This window comes from Thermothelomyces heterothallicus (assembly GCF_042370625.1).
Source record: "Thermothelomyces heterothallicus CBS 202.75 unplaced genomic scaffold P884_scaffold_3, whole genome shotgun sequence".
In the NCBI taxonomy this organism is placed as follows: domain Eukaryota; kingdom Fungi; phylum Ascomycota; class Sordariomycetes; order Sordariales; family Chaetomiaceae; genus Thermothelomyces; species Thermothelomyces heterothallicus.
In genome coordinates this window covers 1,470,514-1,485,799 of record NW_027192564.1, presented here as the reverse complement: position 1 = coordinate 1,485,799, position 15,286 = coordinate 1,470,514, and positions in this window count along the sequence as shown.

Below are 15,286 nucleotides of genomic sequence, written 5' to 3'. Positions count from 1 at the left end.
TATTTCCCCTTTGAATTCAGATCCCCTATTAATAACTATAACTACCAGGAGTCCCTAGTAGAGGAGAATGTTTCGGTTAATAAAGTTCTTAACCGCTTTAGCCGACTTATTAGGTAGGATCTCTACTTCTACAAATCCTAAGAGATCGTTATACGCCTCAAGAAGGAAACAGGGCTTCCCCCTCTAGTTAGAGAATATAAACTAGATATCTAGGTACCATTTTGCGAAAGGAATTAGAGAAGATTACGAATGTAAATGTACCTCCTCAAATCTTCGGGCATCCTATACCTAACATTCTAGGCAGGTACGAATCTACTCTGCCACGTCAACGTACATTCCCTTCTAGTAATAGTGATTAGTAACCCTTTGGTAAGTTACTTCTCTGCCCTTATAGCCTATCTTATCGTGGTAGAACTAGAAGATTCTTCTCCTTTCTTCTAGGGTATCTATTATATAGCAAGGGTTCTAGCTATCATTTATAGGGCATAGGAACAGATGTCCCTTGTCTATAAAATACTTAAGTGCTTCTTTCTTAAACAAACGTCGCTACTAGTGTGGTTAGATAGCTATAGGTTCTTCTAGAGTGGCTAAGTACCGTACGATTACTCTAGAGTAGTTAGAGTATCTATCTCTAAGGTTCGGGTCTATAGGCTTAGGAGGATCACTAACACGATTAGTATAGATTTGCGTATTAACCTAATCGTTAATATCTTCCTTGTTCGCTTTCTCCCTCTAGTTAGAGGGACTAGGAGGCTTCTATAAAAGGCCATTAGCTACTACATTCTTAGAACCCAGGATATATTTGACCTTAAAGTCAAATAGCCAAATCTATACAATCTACTATATTATTAGGGCCCCTAGGACATCACTAGCTATACCATTTAGCTAATGAACTAGGATAAGAGCATCCGTTTCCATGATAAAGTAAATACCAAAGAGATAACGCCTAAAGCGTTTCAATAGGAAAAGTAGTCCCCGAAGCTCCCGTTTAGTCAGATTATACTATTTCTTAGCTTCGGACCAAATCCCACTTTCAAAACGGCATAGGTGCCTCTTCTTGTCAGGGCCAACTTGTTCAATAACCCCTCCCTAGCCAAATAGACTAGCGTCGGTCATTAGGTATATCTAACTATATCTAGGGTTATCGAAAACAAGTGGTACGAGAACCGGGGCGGTGGTTATCTGCTTCTAAAGTTCTTCTATAGCCTCCTATTAAGCAGGCCCCTATTCCTAACAGGCATTCTTCTTTATTAGGTCGTAAAGGGGCTACGTAATAGTAGCAAAGTGCTCTATCTAGATCTAGTAGTAGCTAACGATCCTAAGGAAGGCGTAGATATCCTTCAAATCCGAATAGGAAGTCTACTCTAGGATTTTCGCAATTTTAGTATCATTAGGAAGACGCCCTTTGGGTATATAGAGGTAGCCAAGTAAAACCGCTTGTGATCGGTACTACTAGGACTTTCTAGCTATAATAGTAGCTCTAGTAAGTTTAGCGTTTAGGAGAACTACATCTACGTTCTAGAGGTATTTAATTATAAACTTCCGTAACCTAGGGGCTACTTCTTCCCCTCTATAGTCTGATTATAGGCCTTTTATATAGATATTATCAAGGTAAATACGGTAGATATCTAGAATCAGGTTCTAGAAGATCCTAGTCATCGCTCTTTAAAATTAAGCTACTAAGTTCGTTCTACCTATAGGGAGAGTATATATCCTAAAGAGGCTAATAGGCGTCTAGAAGGTAGTAAGGTCCCTGTTCCGCTTATCTAGGCTAACTTGGTTATATCTAGAGAAGAGATCTAAGAGGGAGATAATCTTATAACCCCTAAAGTCTTTACTAAATTCCTCTATAGCCAATGGTATAAATGCGTCCTATATAGTCATAGCATTAGCCTTCTAGGTATCATTAATTAACCTAAGACTACCGTCCTTCTTAAACACTAGGAACCAGTTATTCTAGTAGCTCCTATAGCTAGGCTTAATAATCCTACATTAGATTCTCTACTTTAGGAGGTTAATAACCTTTAGCATTAATGGCTTTAGGATAGGGATGCTCTTTGATTACTATACTATATAGGGAATGGTCTAGATGACCTAAGGAGGAACAATATCAGGGTAAATCTATCTACATTTAGTGAAATCCTATACTAGAGCTACTTCCTAGTTCTATAGGATATATATAAAGAGTTTCTTCTCCTAGTCAGACAGAAAACTATCCGTAGCCGTAAAAATCTTCCCAAGGCACTCGTCTGTTAGCCTAGTTCTAGGCTTTAGGTCCGAAAACCATAGTATAATAAGGCTATCCTACTCTAATTCGAATTTCATTTTCTTAGTAGCTTCTTCTAGACGTCGCTCCCTCTAGTTAGGGTTACCGTTGGGCATTAAGCTATCGCTAACAGCCGTGTCTATAGGATAAACTTTCCTAGCTACGGATTTTCGTATAGTGAATGTCTACACTTCTTATAGGCCTTTCCTAACGTCTAACGTAAGTTTCCTAAGCCCTCTCCATCTATCTAGATAGCTAGCGTCTTCCGTTTCTATCTCCGTCTTCTAGTATATTTATATCAAGGCGTCCTATCCGGCGAGACAAAACGTTAAAATTTTAGTAAGCGTATTAATAAGAGGTAAGCAAGAAATCCTTAGTATTATATTAAAAATGGCTTCTCTAGCCTAATTATTAAGAAATCTAAGTAGAATTTTACCGTCCTAAATATTAGTAAAGGCTAGGGTAGCGGTAATAGTCGTTACTAGGCCTTAAAACTCCTCCCTTAGGAGTTAATATTTTCTTTCAAATGTTATACAGGCTATAGTATCTAAGATAACTAATGCCCTAATTAATTTATCCCTAATGATAATATTCGCTATAACTAGATAACTAGTATTATAACTAAACGTTAGACTTATATTATAGATAAATAGTATACCTAGTAAGATTTAATAGCTACTAGTATCCCTATCTAGGACAAAGAAATGCTCCTAGATTATCACGGAAATATACATGTAGATGCCGGCACAGACAGACTAATCAAGCCGAAGGAACGGAAGGGCCAATCACAACATGAGAAGCGCTATAATCACTACACTCACCAGTGATCAGGGTGATCACCACTATACGATCACTAACGATCACCGTGATCAGGAGTGATCACCAGGGTTATATATACATATAGATAGTCACTCGTTACGGTAGACTCTAGAGTTCACCAGTAATAGTAACCGCCCTTACAATTACAGTACTTCTAATAGCATCGTACTATTATAAGAGACAACTCTGTTGTTATAAACCTTTTGGCTTCACCGAATCCCTCAGACGACCTATACACTTACCCCACGTCACTTACCTTCGTCTAAACCCTTTCAGAAGAAGTCTAAGTTAGGTTCGTCACACATTGCTATTACTCCCTTTGTTCTGTCATGGTTCAGAACGGAGGTAACTTTGACCTCGATATCGACATAGCTACCAACGTTACGGCTAAACAACTGCTTGCCTAGCTTGGTTAGCTCTAGTAGCGAATCTAGGAGTTAGACTAGAGAGATAAGGCTACTTAAGCTCGAATCAAGGAACTCGAGAACGGCAAAAAGCACTCGTAGAAACTGGTTAACAAGGCTTACGCCAAAATCAAGGCGCTCGAGACTGCTAAAGCAAGCCGTATCAAGATCGAACCACCTAGTAAGTACGGAGGAACCAAGGAGGACCTCGTAGGGTTCTTAATAAACCTCTGATCCTACTTCCGGCTTAATGACGACAAGTTTCTAGACGACAAAGCCAAAGTCCTCTATGTAGCTATAAGACTAGAGGGCAAGGCACTTAGATAATTTAAACCTACGTAGAACGACTATCTTACTAAGGAAGATAAGGACGACCGAGACACCTTTATATAGGTAGTCTTTCGATCCTATAACCGTTTCGAAGAAGAGCTTCGGAAGGTCTTTGGCGATAAAGACGAGAAGATTTACGCCTAAGAAAGGCTTGCCAATCTCCGACAGACTAAGTCAGTAGCCTCCTATGCTATATAGTTTAGATAGGATATACTTAAGTCTTAGCTTAACGACGAGGCATTAATATAACTATTCTATAACGGCTTAAAGGAAAAGGTTAAAGATAAGCTATATAAGTACGACTAGCCTAAAACTCTAGACGAATATATTGTATAGGCTATTAGAATTGACGATCGGCTCTATATATGGGAATAGTAGAAACGAGGTCGAATAAATGGAACTACGGTTAAGGCTAACGATAAGAAAAAGCGAGCGTACGTTAGTACCTTGTATAGGACGTATCCTAGAGCTATAGATATAGATATAGTATAGAAGTAGGATAAGAAGAAGACGGCTAAAGACAAGTCTAACGTTACCTACTATAACTATAGAAAGAAAGGACACTATAAGTAGGAATGTCGAAGCCCGAAGAAAGATTAGAAACCAGTCCTGGGAAAGGAAACTATGGTCATTGATGAAACCAAGGACGTTGTCAAAGTAGCAATTATAAGCTACGAAGATAGGGATAGTAATATAGATAGTCCTAAATACGATAATAACGGCGAAGACGAACAGATACTATACTCCGAACTAGTCACTATAGACCTAGAAATAGGTATTACCAAATAGGATATAGCAGGGGAGTATACGCCACCGATTTCGATTCTCCTAGCCTTAAGACAGTAGGGTTTTATGGTCATGTAGAGACAAGATAGATTGTAGACGACCGATACCTAAGGAGTTAACCGACCTAGACCGAACATCTTGTTCCTTTAGGAACGGATTAAATGGTACTATAATGAAGTTTTTCGGCTTAATACGGAGCTATATAAATGAGATAGACGCCTGACTCGACTTGCCTAGTAGAGCGACGAGATAAGGGACGAAATAAGGGAACTCCGACGTATCGTAGAAACTATTAAAGGGGAACAGCCCGTAATATACGATAGACCCGATAGTTATACTAAGCACTTTGACGATTAGCAACTTAGCTATAATATATAGAACCCGGAGTACTAGTTTATACGCGCGAACCACGGAAAAGATAAATGTACGTAGGAAAGCTACTAGAAGAAATATTCTTACCTTAGCATTAGGGTACCTATAGTCTATATATAGTAGGAAGGATTTAGAAGAGAATTCTAATATCTTCTAGGCGATGCTACATGACTATACCCTTGATATAAGGCATATATACAAGTGCCCTAGTTCCAGTATATGGCATACAAATACCGATACTACTTCCGCGACAAATTCGAAAACAATTACTAGCCAACCTAATAGGAAAACGGGGATAGAAGTTTACGCCCTATAGAATAGGTTTACAACGCGGGAAACAGAGCGGCCAAATTACTCTAGAAGATCGAAACCCGGAGTTTAGAAGGTATTATAGTAGTTCCAAGACAAGCCTAGCCTAGGTACTATAGAATAGGACAAGACATATAGGACTTATACTAGAATAACGATTATCTTTACTACGAGGACGAAAAGAAATCGCGAATTCGGGAGCTTCAGATAAAGCTATAGACTATATAATAGAAAGCAGAATGGACCTAATAGTAGGAAGCTATAAGCACTTAATAGCTTATAGAAATGAGAACGATCGACGAAGCTGCCATCAGCCGAACAATCGAAGAGGTTAACACTGACCTAGGAAACGGGTTAGGGCCCTTCAAGGGGCCTAAAAACCATTAACGCCTATATAATAGCGAGTGGTAGCGTAGTATAGGAGGAACTAGTGTAAGAAACCACTATATCGAGACCTCCTAACAGAAATATAGGAAATCGCTATAATCTTTAGACGACGATGGTAAGACAAGCGACTATAGATAATGGCATAATGGAAGTAGTACGAAATGCTTATACTAGTAGATAGTAGAGTAGAGATAAACCTGATTTCGCTAACACTTATAAATCAGCTATAGATACCCTAGAGAATGAAACGGAAGTATAGTATAGTTAAAGGGCCATTCCTAATATAATAGGTATATAGGGAGACTGAACTAATCGACATCACTATAGTAGGGAAGACTATAGTAGTTGTATTTAGCATTATAGATATAGGCGACGACAAAGACATAATACTAGGACTACTATAGCACGAAGACTACGACCCGGACATTAGCTAGAAGAATAATAGCTACCTACGACCCTAAATAGAGTCATATTCGACTAGCGAGATAGGGAGCGCGCAAGGATCGCGAACAGACGATGCTCAAGGGAAGGCATATCCTATAGATCTACCACAAGAGACGGGCAATAGTAGACAGACCACTATAGACTCTAGAAGAAGCGGTATAACGATACCAACGTTATAACAAGAGGAACGAGCTAAACCGCCAATAGCTATTCTCTCCGTTGACGAATACAGAGCACTATAATTAGAGTAATAGGTTAAGATAGGAGAAATCGCTAGTATTGCTATAGATAGAACCAAGTTCGTATACTATTAGAAAACCGAGAAACGAGACAAGACTAGGGAAGTACCAAAGGAGTACAAGGGATACCTAGCATTTAAACCGAAGTATCTAGAAGGATTACCAGAACACGGCCCATAAGACTATAAGATCAAGCTTAAGGAAGGAGCACGACTAAAGTTCTTTAAGATCTACTATACAAGCTAGACGTAGAACGAAGAACTTAAACGATATCTAGAGGAGAATCTTTGAAGAGGATATATCTGCCTATCGACATTACTAGCAGGCTACCTAATCTTGTTTATACCTAAGAAAGACGGAAAGCTACGGTTATATATCGACTATCGGCAACTTAACGAACAGACCGTAAAGAATCGATACCTGTTACCGCTAATCTTATGGCTCCGAGATTAGTTAGTAGGAGTCTAATATTTTACGTGTCTTGACTTACTATCAGCCTATAACTATATATAGATTAAAGAAGGCGACGAGTAGAAAACGGCCTTTAGGATACCCTATAGCTACTACGAGTACCTCGTTATATTATTTAGACTTACAAATACGCTAGTAACGTTCTAAGCCCTAATTGATTAAGCTATCCGACCCTTTCTCGACAAATTTATAGTATATTATCTTAATAATATACTTATCTTCTCCAAGACAATAGACAAACACCGGAAGTACGTAAGAGTAGTACTAGACGTATTATACGCGTACAAGCTATTAGTTAATAAGGAAAAGAGCGAATTCTACGTTAGGAAGACGGTATTTTTAGGATACAAGATATCCCTAGGACAAATTCGGATAGAACCCTTAAAGGTTAAAGCTATCAAAGATTGGCTATAACCGATGTCAGTCATAGAAGTACAAAGTTTCATCGGGTTTACAAACTTCTACCAGATGTTTATTAGGAACTTTGGAGTAATCGTACGACTATTATACAAGCTTACCAAGAAGAACGCTAAGTTCCAATGGGAAGAGCGGTACAAGCAAGCATTTATATAGATTCGTGACGCTATTACCGAGGATCTAATACTAGTATTACTAGACCCTAAGAAGCCATTTGAGGTAGAAACAGACGCTTCAGACTATACCATCGGAGGATAGTTAGGATAACGAGACAAACAAGGGAAGCTACATCCTATAGCTTTCTTTTCAAGGAAGCTCGATAGACCATATCTTAATTACCTAATCTATAATAAGAAACTGCTTACGATTATTAAAGCTTTTAAGGAATGGCGACTATACCTTAGTAGTACGATCGAACTAGTACAAGTATATATGGATTACAAGAATTTACGGTACTTTATAACGATAAAGGAGCTTAACGGACGACAAATATAGTAGGCAGAATCCCTCGTAGAATTTAACTTTGAGATCTACTACAAGAAAGGCAAAGAAAACGCACGAGCGGACGCTTTAAGCCGACAAACGGATCATACGGAAGGACGAACGGAAACAACACTACTGTTATTCAAGGAACAAAAAGACGGAACGCTATATCACGAAACGTAGACACCTATAGAAGATAATCTACTCGACTCGTTCCTAGAATACTACGTAATCTTTCGAGAAGAAAGGATCGATGAGGCACAGTATCAAGTAGCACCCGGACTAGTAGTACCTAACGGAGTAGAAGAAAAAGATAGGAAACTCTGGTACCGAGGCAAAGCGTATATCTACGACAAAGACTAATAACTATAAATGATTCGAGAACTCTATAAGTCGAAGCTCGGAGGATATAAAGGAGTTATAAAGACTATCATACAAGTTAAGAAACACTATAACTTTCCACAATTAGCCGTACAAGTCAAGGAAGTTATATAGAGCTACAACGTCTATAATCGAAGCAAGACGACATAATATAAGCTGTACAGGCTACTTTAGCTACTACCAATAGCTGACAAACCATAGAGTTCAATTATAATAGACTTTATTACGAAACTACCGGAATCTAAGGATATAGCTATAGGAGTAATCTATAATAGTATCCTTACTATAGTAGATTACCTGACTAAATAGGTATACTTCTTTCCTTATAAGGAGTCCTAGATAGCTAAATAGCTAGCAGATATAATCTATTAGCAAGTTATATTAGTATACGCTTAGCTATAAGAATAGATCACCGACAGAGACACCAAGTTCGTATCAAAGTTCTGGCAAGCGTTAATATAACGATTAGGCATTAATAGCAAGCTGTTAATAGCATATTACCTATAGACTAACGGACAAACAGAACGATTAAACTAAGTTATTAAGTAGTACCTCCATTCCTATATTAACTACTAGTAGGATAACTAGGTTATACTATTACTAATAGTATAACTCGCCTATAATATAATACTAACAGAAATAACTAAAGTTATACCGTTCTTTACGAACTATAGATACAAAGCAGACCTTAGGCAAGGACCAGAGGTTATAGTACCAAGAGCAGTAGTCAAAGCAGAACAGATATACGTACTATATAAGAAGCTCAAAAAGGAACTCGAGTTTATCAGAACCAGAATAAAAAACCACTACGATAAACATAGGCTCAAGGGACCTTGCCTAGAGAGGGGAGACAAAGTCTACCTAATCGTACGAAACCTACGAACCAAGCGACCAAGCACGAAGCTAGACTTTAAAAAGGTCGGACCCTTCGTTATTAAAGAATAAATCTCGACATCTAACTATCGACTATCGTTACCATCATCTATATGACTACGGACAGACGTTTTTTATATTTCACTTCTCGAACTAGCACCGAAAAACGCCAAGATCGCTACAAATACCGAAGCAAAGGACAAAGAGGAAGAATAGGATGTCAAAGAAATCCTAGATTTATATATCATCAATAGGGAACTATAGTATCTGGTCAAATAGCTTGATTTTAGACCAGAAGACAACTTATAGGAACTAGTTAAGAACTTAAACTGCCCTAAGAAACTTAAACAGTTCTATCGGTAGAACCCAGATCGGCTAAAGACAAACCTAGGACAGAATCGAAGACAGCGCCCTAGTTAATAACGTCGACGCCATTATTAAGCTATATATTTAGGACGGCCTCTAATTCCTATTACTCTACTGCCTTTAATTCGTCTAGATTCGATAAACCCCGTATAACTATATCTGCCCCCTTCTCTACCAAAAACTCTCGTTACTTACGAACCTAAGTCAAATAGGCCAACGCCTTAGAAGCTTTACGTTAGTATTCTTATAACAAGGCTTCGGCCTCTTTCTCTTCAGCCTTCAAACGACGCTACTCACGTATAATACGATCTACTACACTACAATTAGCGACAAACCTCTATAAGGGAACGAGAACCTACAAGAAGAAGCTAGAACGCCAGAACCATCGTAAGCACGACCCTAATATACATAAGCCTCGTAACGACAGGATTTTTCAATCATTTTACACACTCAGTTATACTCTATGTAATGGGAATACGCCATTACTACGAACCTATAATCGGAAATAAACTAAGCTAGGCGCTTATGACGAATAGACACTTAGGACCTACACGCGTTAGACGGTATAATTAATAGTACAAAGGACGACAAGGAGCTAAGGAGAAAAACACGTACAAGGATCACGAGGGATATTAGCGCTATTTGAAATGGCCTAAAGAGGGCTTTCGGGTCGAAAGCCTCGAAGGAGGGGCATCGTATCACGGAAATATATATACAGATGCCGGCACAGACAGACCAATCAAGCCGAAGGAACGGAAGGGCCAATCACAATATGAGAAGCGCTATGATTACTACGCTCACCAGTGATCAGGGTGATCACTACTATACGATCACTAACGATCACCGTGATCAGGAGTGATTACCAGGGTTATATATATATATAGATAGTCACTCGTTACGGTAGACTCTGGAGTTTACTAGTGATAGTGACCGCCCTTACAATTATAGTACTTCTAATAGTATCGTACTATTATAAGAGATAACTCTGTTATTGTAAACCTTTTGGCTTTACCGAATCCCTTAGACGACCTGTACACTTGCCCCGCGTCACTCACCTTCGTCTGAACCCTTTCAGAAGAAGTCTGAGTTGGGTTCGTCATATAGATTAAGATCGCTCCTAGAATGATTATACTAATAGTTTCCCTAGTGAACGGCCTACTATTGTAAAGGCCCTTCGAAATCATTGCCATTAACTAGATAGGGAGATAGTATTTCTAGGCTAGGCTAAGGGTAATTATATTACATTTAGATCTAGTATTAATAAGGGTAAGTACCTTCTTACCCCTAGGGTCTTCAAAGTTACAATATAGTATCGGTAGGGTATATATCTATATAAGTATACCTATCTAGATCTTCTAACTAGCCGAAAGTATATAAATCAGCGCCTTAAAGCTAGTTTCGATCTCCTCCAAGTCTAGCTAGTCTTGCCGTCTAGTAAGGTATTCGCTCTAGAATCTATTGGTAGCTATTACCTACTAGCTATTACTAGTGACCCCTAGAAATGCCAGAACCGTAATTATAGACTCTTCCCCCTTATCACTACTCTGTCTATCTAGATAGCTAAGATTAGTCCTAACCTCCTAAGGACGCTCATTCCTTATTGGCTTTGCTATTATTAGATTATCTAGGTAAGGGACGGCTAAGCCCCTATACTTAATAACCTCCTATAGATTCTTGTAGTCTTATTTTAGAAAAGCGATCAGGGCGTTTCTAAACGCTAGAGAGATTCCGAGTACCTTGTCGATAGTAAGGGTCTTAGCTTACAGAGCTTTATTAACTAGTATTACTATATCATTAGCTACGTTCTCCTAGTTCGATTTTGCTTTCTCCTCAAACCGGATAGCTCATTTCCGTCTAACTAGAGGAATAGCATCCCTACTTATAGGCTAACTTCCCCCCTTAGCGATAGGTATAGCCCCTTGGCTAATAGGCTTAGACTTCGGCAGCCCTTCTAACGGCGGCGCTCCTAAATTCCTCTTCGCCGTTAGGATAATCTTACACTTACTCCCTTCCTTTGGTCGGATAGCATCCTATATAGGTTCGTCCTCTGTTTCTACGAAAAGCCGCTTTATAAGCGGTGCTCCCTAGACTATCGTTATAGCCTCCCCTTTACCGTCGGACACGTCTTTACCGTCTATTTCTGCCTCTATAGCATTAAATGTCTATGTCGCTATCTAGTTAGAAGGAGATATACTTGCCGATAACTTCCTATAGTCTATAGAGAAGCTAGGGGTGTCCTTCTAAGATGCTATCCGTTTTACCTGCTAGATAAGTGTCTATCTTCCCTATTTACGATCTATCTAGAAATTGATTTCTCTAGCCTTAGTATAATTATAAATAGACTTTAAAGAGGATCGTTTAGAGTTAAAGAGGCGATTGAGAGAGGTTCTAACCACTTCTAGTGGCTATAGGCCCTTTGCTTGTTAGAGGAAGGTAGTATCTATAATAAGGTTTAAATTTAGACGGTACTCCTAACTATATTCCTTTTAATAAGCCTCTATAAACCTCTAGTACGGCTCCTAGCTAGGAAGGTCTAGCCAAAGAGACGTATAAATATAGATAATATATTATTACGCTCCTTAATTAGCCGCGATAGCTATATCTTCCTTAAGGATTTTAACTTTCTAGCTCTTAAGGAGACTCGGATCTCTCCTCCTTAATATCTACTTAAAACCGAGCTAGTAGATGAGCCTATTATAGATATCCTCTATAAGGATAGGATAACCGTAGGCAAAGTACGTCCGGTCGCTATAATAATAGTACTTTCGAAGACTTATAGAGGTCGGACCTAGCTAGTATCTACCCTTCTTTCTTCGCTAAGACTCTTACATGGTAGATAGGAAGGTCTAGATTTCCTTAACCTTATTATTGCTTAGGTCGTCTATCTAGTCACGGGTATACCTAGCTCTATTAGAGCCCCTTCGGCTAACTTTCCCTCTATTGATCCGAAGCTTATATAGCGCGTCCGTAAGCCTATTAACAATCTCATCGAATGCGTTATCCCTCTAGACAGATAGCGCCAAAGAACTTTCCTAAGTCTAGGGAGTAGTTAAGCCCTTCTCGACAGGCAAGCTTACCTATAGCTTTACCTCTCCACCCTTCGGATCTAGTTTATAATAGACTAACCTAGTATTAATACCCTTATATAGGCACTCCTATATAAAGTTATAGAACTCCTTTTATTCTATGTCATTAACCTATATATCTCCTCTCTTATAGACCCAAAGACTAGTCTAAAGAGTAGGCAGGAATCGGTCCTATACCTTCTAAACTATAGATAACTAATAGACTACTTTCTTCTTCTTAGGTACTCTGGTAAGTAAGATATTAATATACTCTAGGTAGTTATAGATAGACTTAGCCGAATCTATATACTAGGAATCCAAAAGACGCTCTAATTCCTAAGTAGAAGTCTCCCGTCAGGAATCATTCTACTTCTAGTGCTCCTTGATAGCGGCTTCGAACGTAGCCTAATCCTTCTTCTTTGCCTCTAGCCACTAGTCCAAAATCTCGTAAAGGTCATCTATATACTATTACTCGAAGTAAGAGATCTTATCTATATTATCTCCTCTAAAGATCTTATATACCTTTATAAAGCGCTCTAGGTACTTAGTAGCATTATAATTAAAGAAGAGTCTAGGTAATCCCTTATCCGTAGGCAAAGGGAATATAACCTAAATAACCTTAGTAAGTCTATCCGCTATAATATCTACTTGGCTATAACACTAGACTTCTATATTAAAGGTAAGGTTTCTAAACTTAGCTAACTATAGTAATTCTAATAGCGTTCTCCCTAAAGAGTTCTTAGTATATCTAGATATAAGAGGTATAAGAAGTAGTATCTTAGGTTACAATATCTACTAAACTAACAAGAAGAGAGGTTATAATAGTTACTATCCTTAATTATACCTTCCTATTTAGGTTATTTCTTTAAAGGTAATCTTACTCTCTAAATAGCTAATCTAGGAAGTCTTCCTTCCTTCCTTTAAGTCTTCTTACTATAGTTACGACCAAAGCCTAAATTAATCTACTATCTTTAACCCTTCTAAGTACACCTAATAAAGCCATTCCTAACCTTTCTAGTAAGGAATACTCTATAGTACCCTAGCCCCTATAGCTAGAGATCCTAAAGTAATAAGATAGATCTATACCAACCTACTAAAGAGTAATGGTATATAGGTAGAAATAGTCCTACTAGCAAGGGCTAATACCAAGGTAACTAGGGTCAGGATAGCCACCAGACTCTCCTCTAATATCCTTGTAACTCCAGAATCCTATTTCTTAACTCTAAGTAGTTCCAACTATACCGATCGATCTTCCAAAATCTCTATCCCTCTAGATAGATAGCAAAGTCACCTAGTCTTAACATTTTATCGCTTCTCCCGCTACCACTAGTAGTATTACTATATTAGGGCAAGAGTAGCCTCCTAGCCTACCACCAGATATACCGATCTCTTAGCGCCTACATTCGCCTTTCTTAGTTTCCTAATAGATTTGCTATACACGCCTCCGTACGTATGTCCTTACTCCTCTATCGCAAACGTTACTATCTACTATTCTCGAGGTCTGGTAGTCTAGTTTAGACCTAGAGCTAAGCTCCTCCCTGATTAAGCCCCTAAAAATATAAACTGGTACCAGCCTCTCCTAGTAGTAGTCATATACCCTTAAGACTAAACCTCTATCTGGTCAGATAGAGAGGAGTGTTAGCTCAAAGTGTCTAGTGTATCTAAGTACTCGTGGGTATAGCAGACAAGTCTAGCCTCCTAGATAACGGTTACGATAGACGCGGGGACGGCGATAACAATGCCCCTCTAGGCAGATGTAAAAGAGTCTACCTATGTAGAAAAAGATAGCCAAACTCACAAGTGAAAGAAGAATCTCATTATCGCGTAAATAATGCTGTAATAGCAGCCTGTTGCTGCTACTGTTAGTCTATTCTGTAAAAACTGTCTGTCGTCCTTTCTTATTGTTCCTTAGCGCCTCCTAGATAGGTACCCCCTATTTATGTCTAGTGTATATACGACTTGTTCAGAACCGGAAAAACGAATCTATAACCTGTGCCCCTCTGGTCATACTAAGAGGTTCTTACCCTAGTCTAGTAGTTAATAATTAAATGTATTATAAGGGCTTAGAAAAAGGCTATTATAGCCTAGAATATCAAAGTAAGATAGAGGGCATTAGGGTTATAACTAGTTTATATAGCTAAACCCTTAATAAGTAGACTTCTATTAGAAAATTCTAATAATATAGCTAATATCGACAAATAGCTAACTTCTATATAGACTCTAGAACCTGTTTAACACTCCTAGCCTTCGAAAGGAGCCGTTAATCTATTTTTCAGTATATTACAGAGGAGGTTAGACTTATATAGTTAGCTGATCAACCTAGCCACCGAGACTTAGTACCTCTCTATACGTAGGCTCCTATTCAGGAAGATTAAAAAAGCGTTCGATCGGAAGGACTTTCAACTAGCCTAGTTACAACAGGAAAACGAAGCTCTAAAGGCATAGTTAGAAGCAGCTCGGCCGTTGAAGAGAAAGAGGGTAGTTACGGATCCGAACGAGCAGTTCGCTACGATTGAACAGATCCACCAGGCCCAGGTTGAAGCCGGCCGTGTAGAGGACCCTGTAGCTGAAGAAAGCGGCTCAGAAAGTGTGGATTCAATGGCTTCCTGTATTGTAGTAGGTTGAACAGACTGTTGTATAGAAGGTTGAAGATAATGGGTGGGTGTGGGTGCCAAGGTTTGCCAAGTGTTCCATTGATAGGGTGTTCCATTGATAGGGGGTCCGACTTAGTGCATGATGTCAGTATCAATCACACCGCAACCTAAAATTCAAAAGCATCACACACATGTTTCGTATTATTTGGGATTCAAAGCGTAATTACATCTGTTTAACCGCACCATATAAAAAGTGCTCGTTGGCGGGGTTAGAAATCGG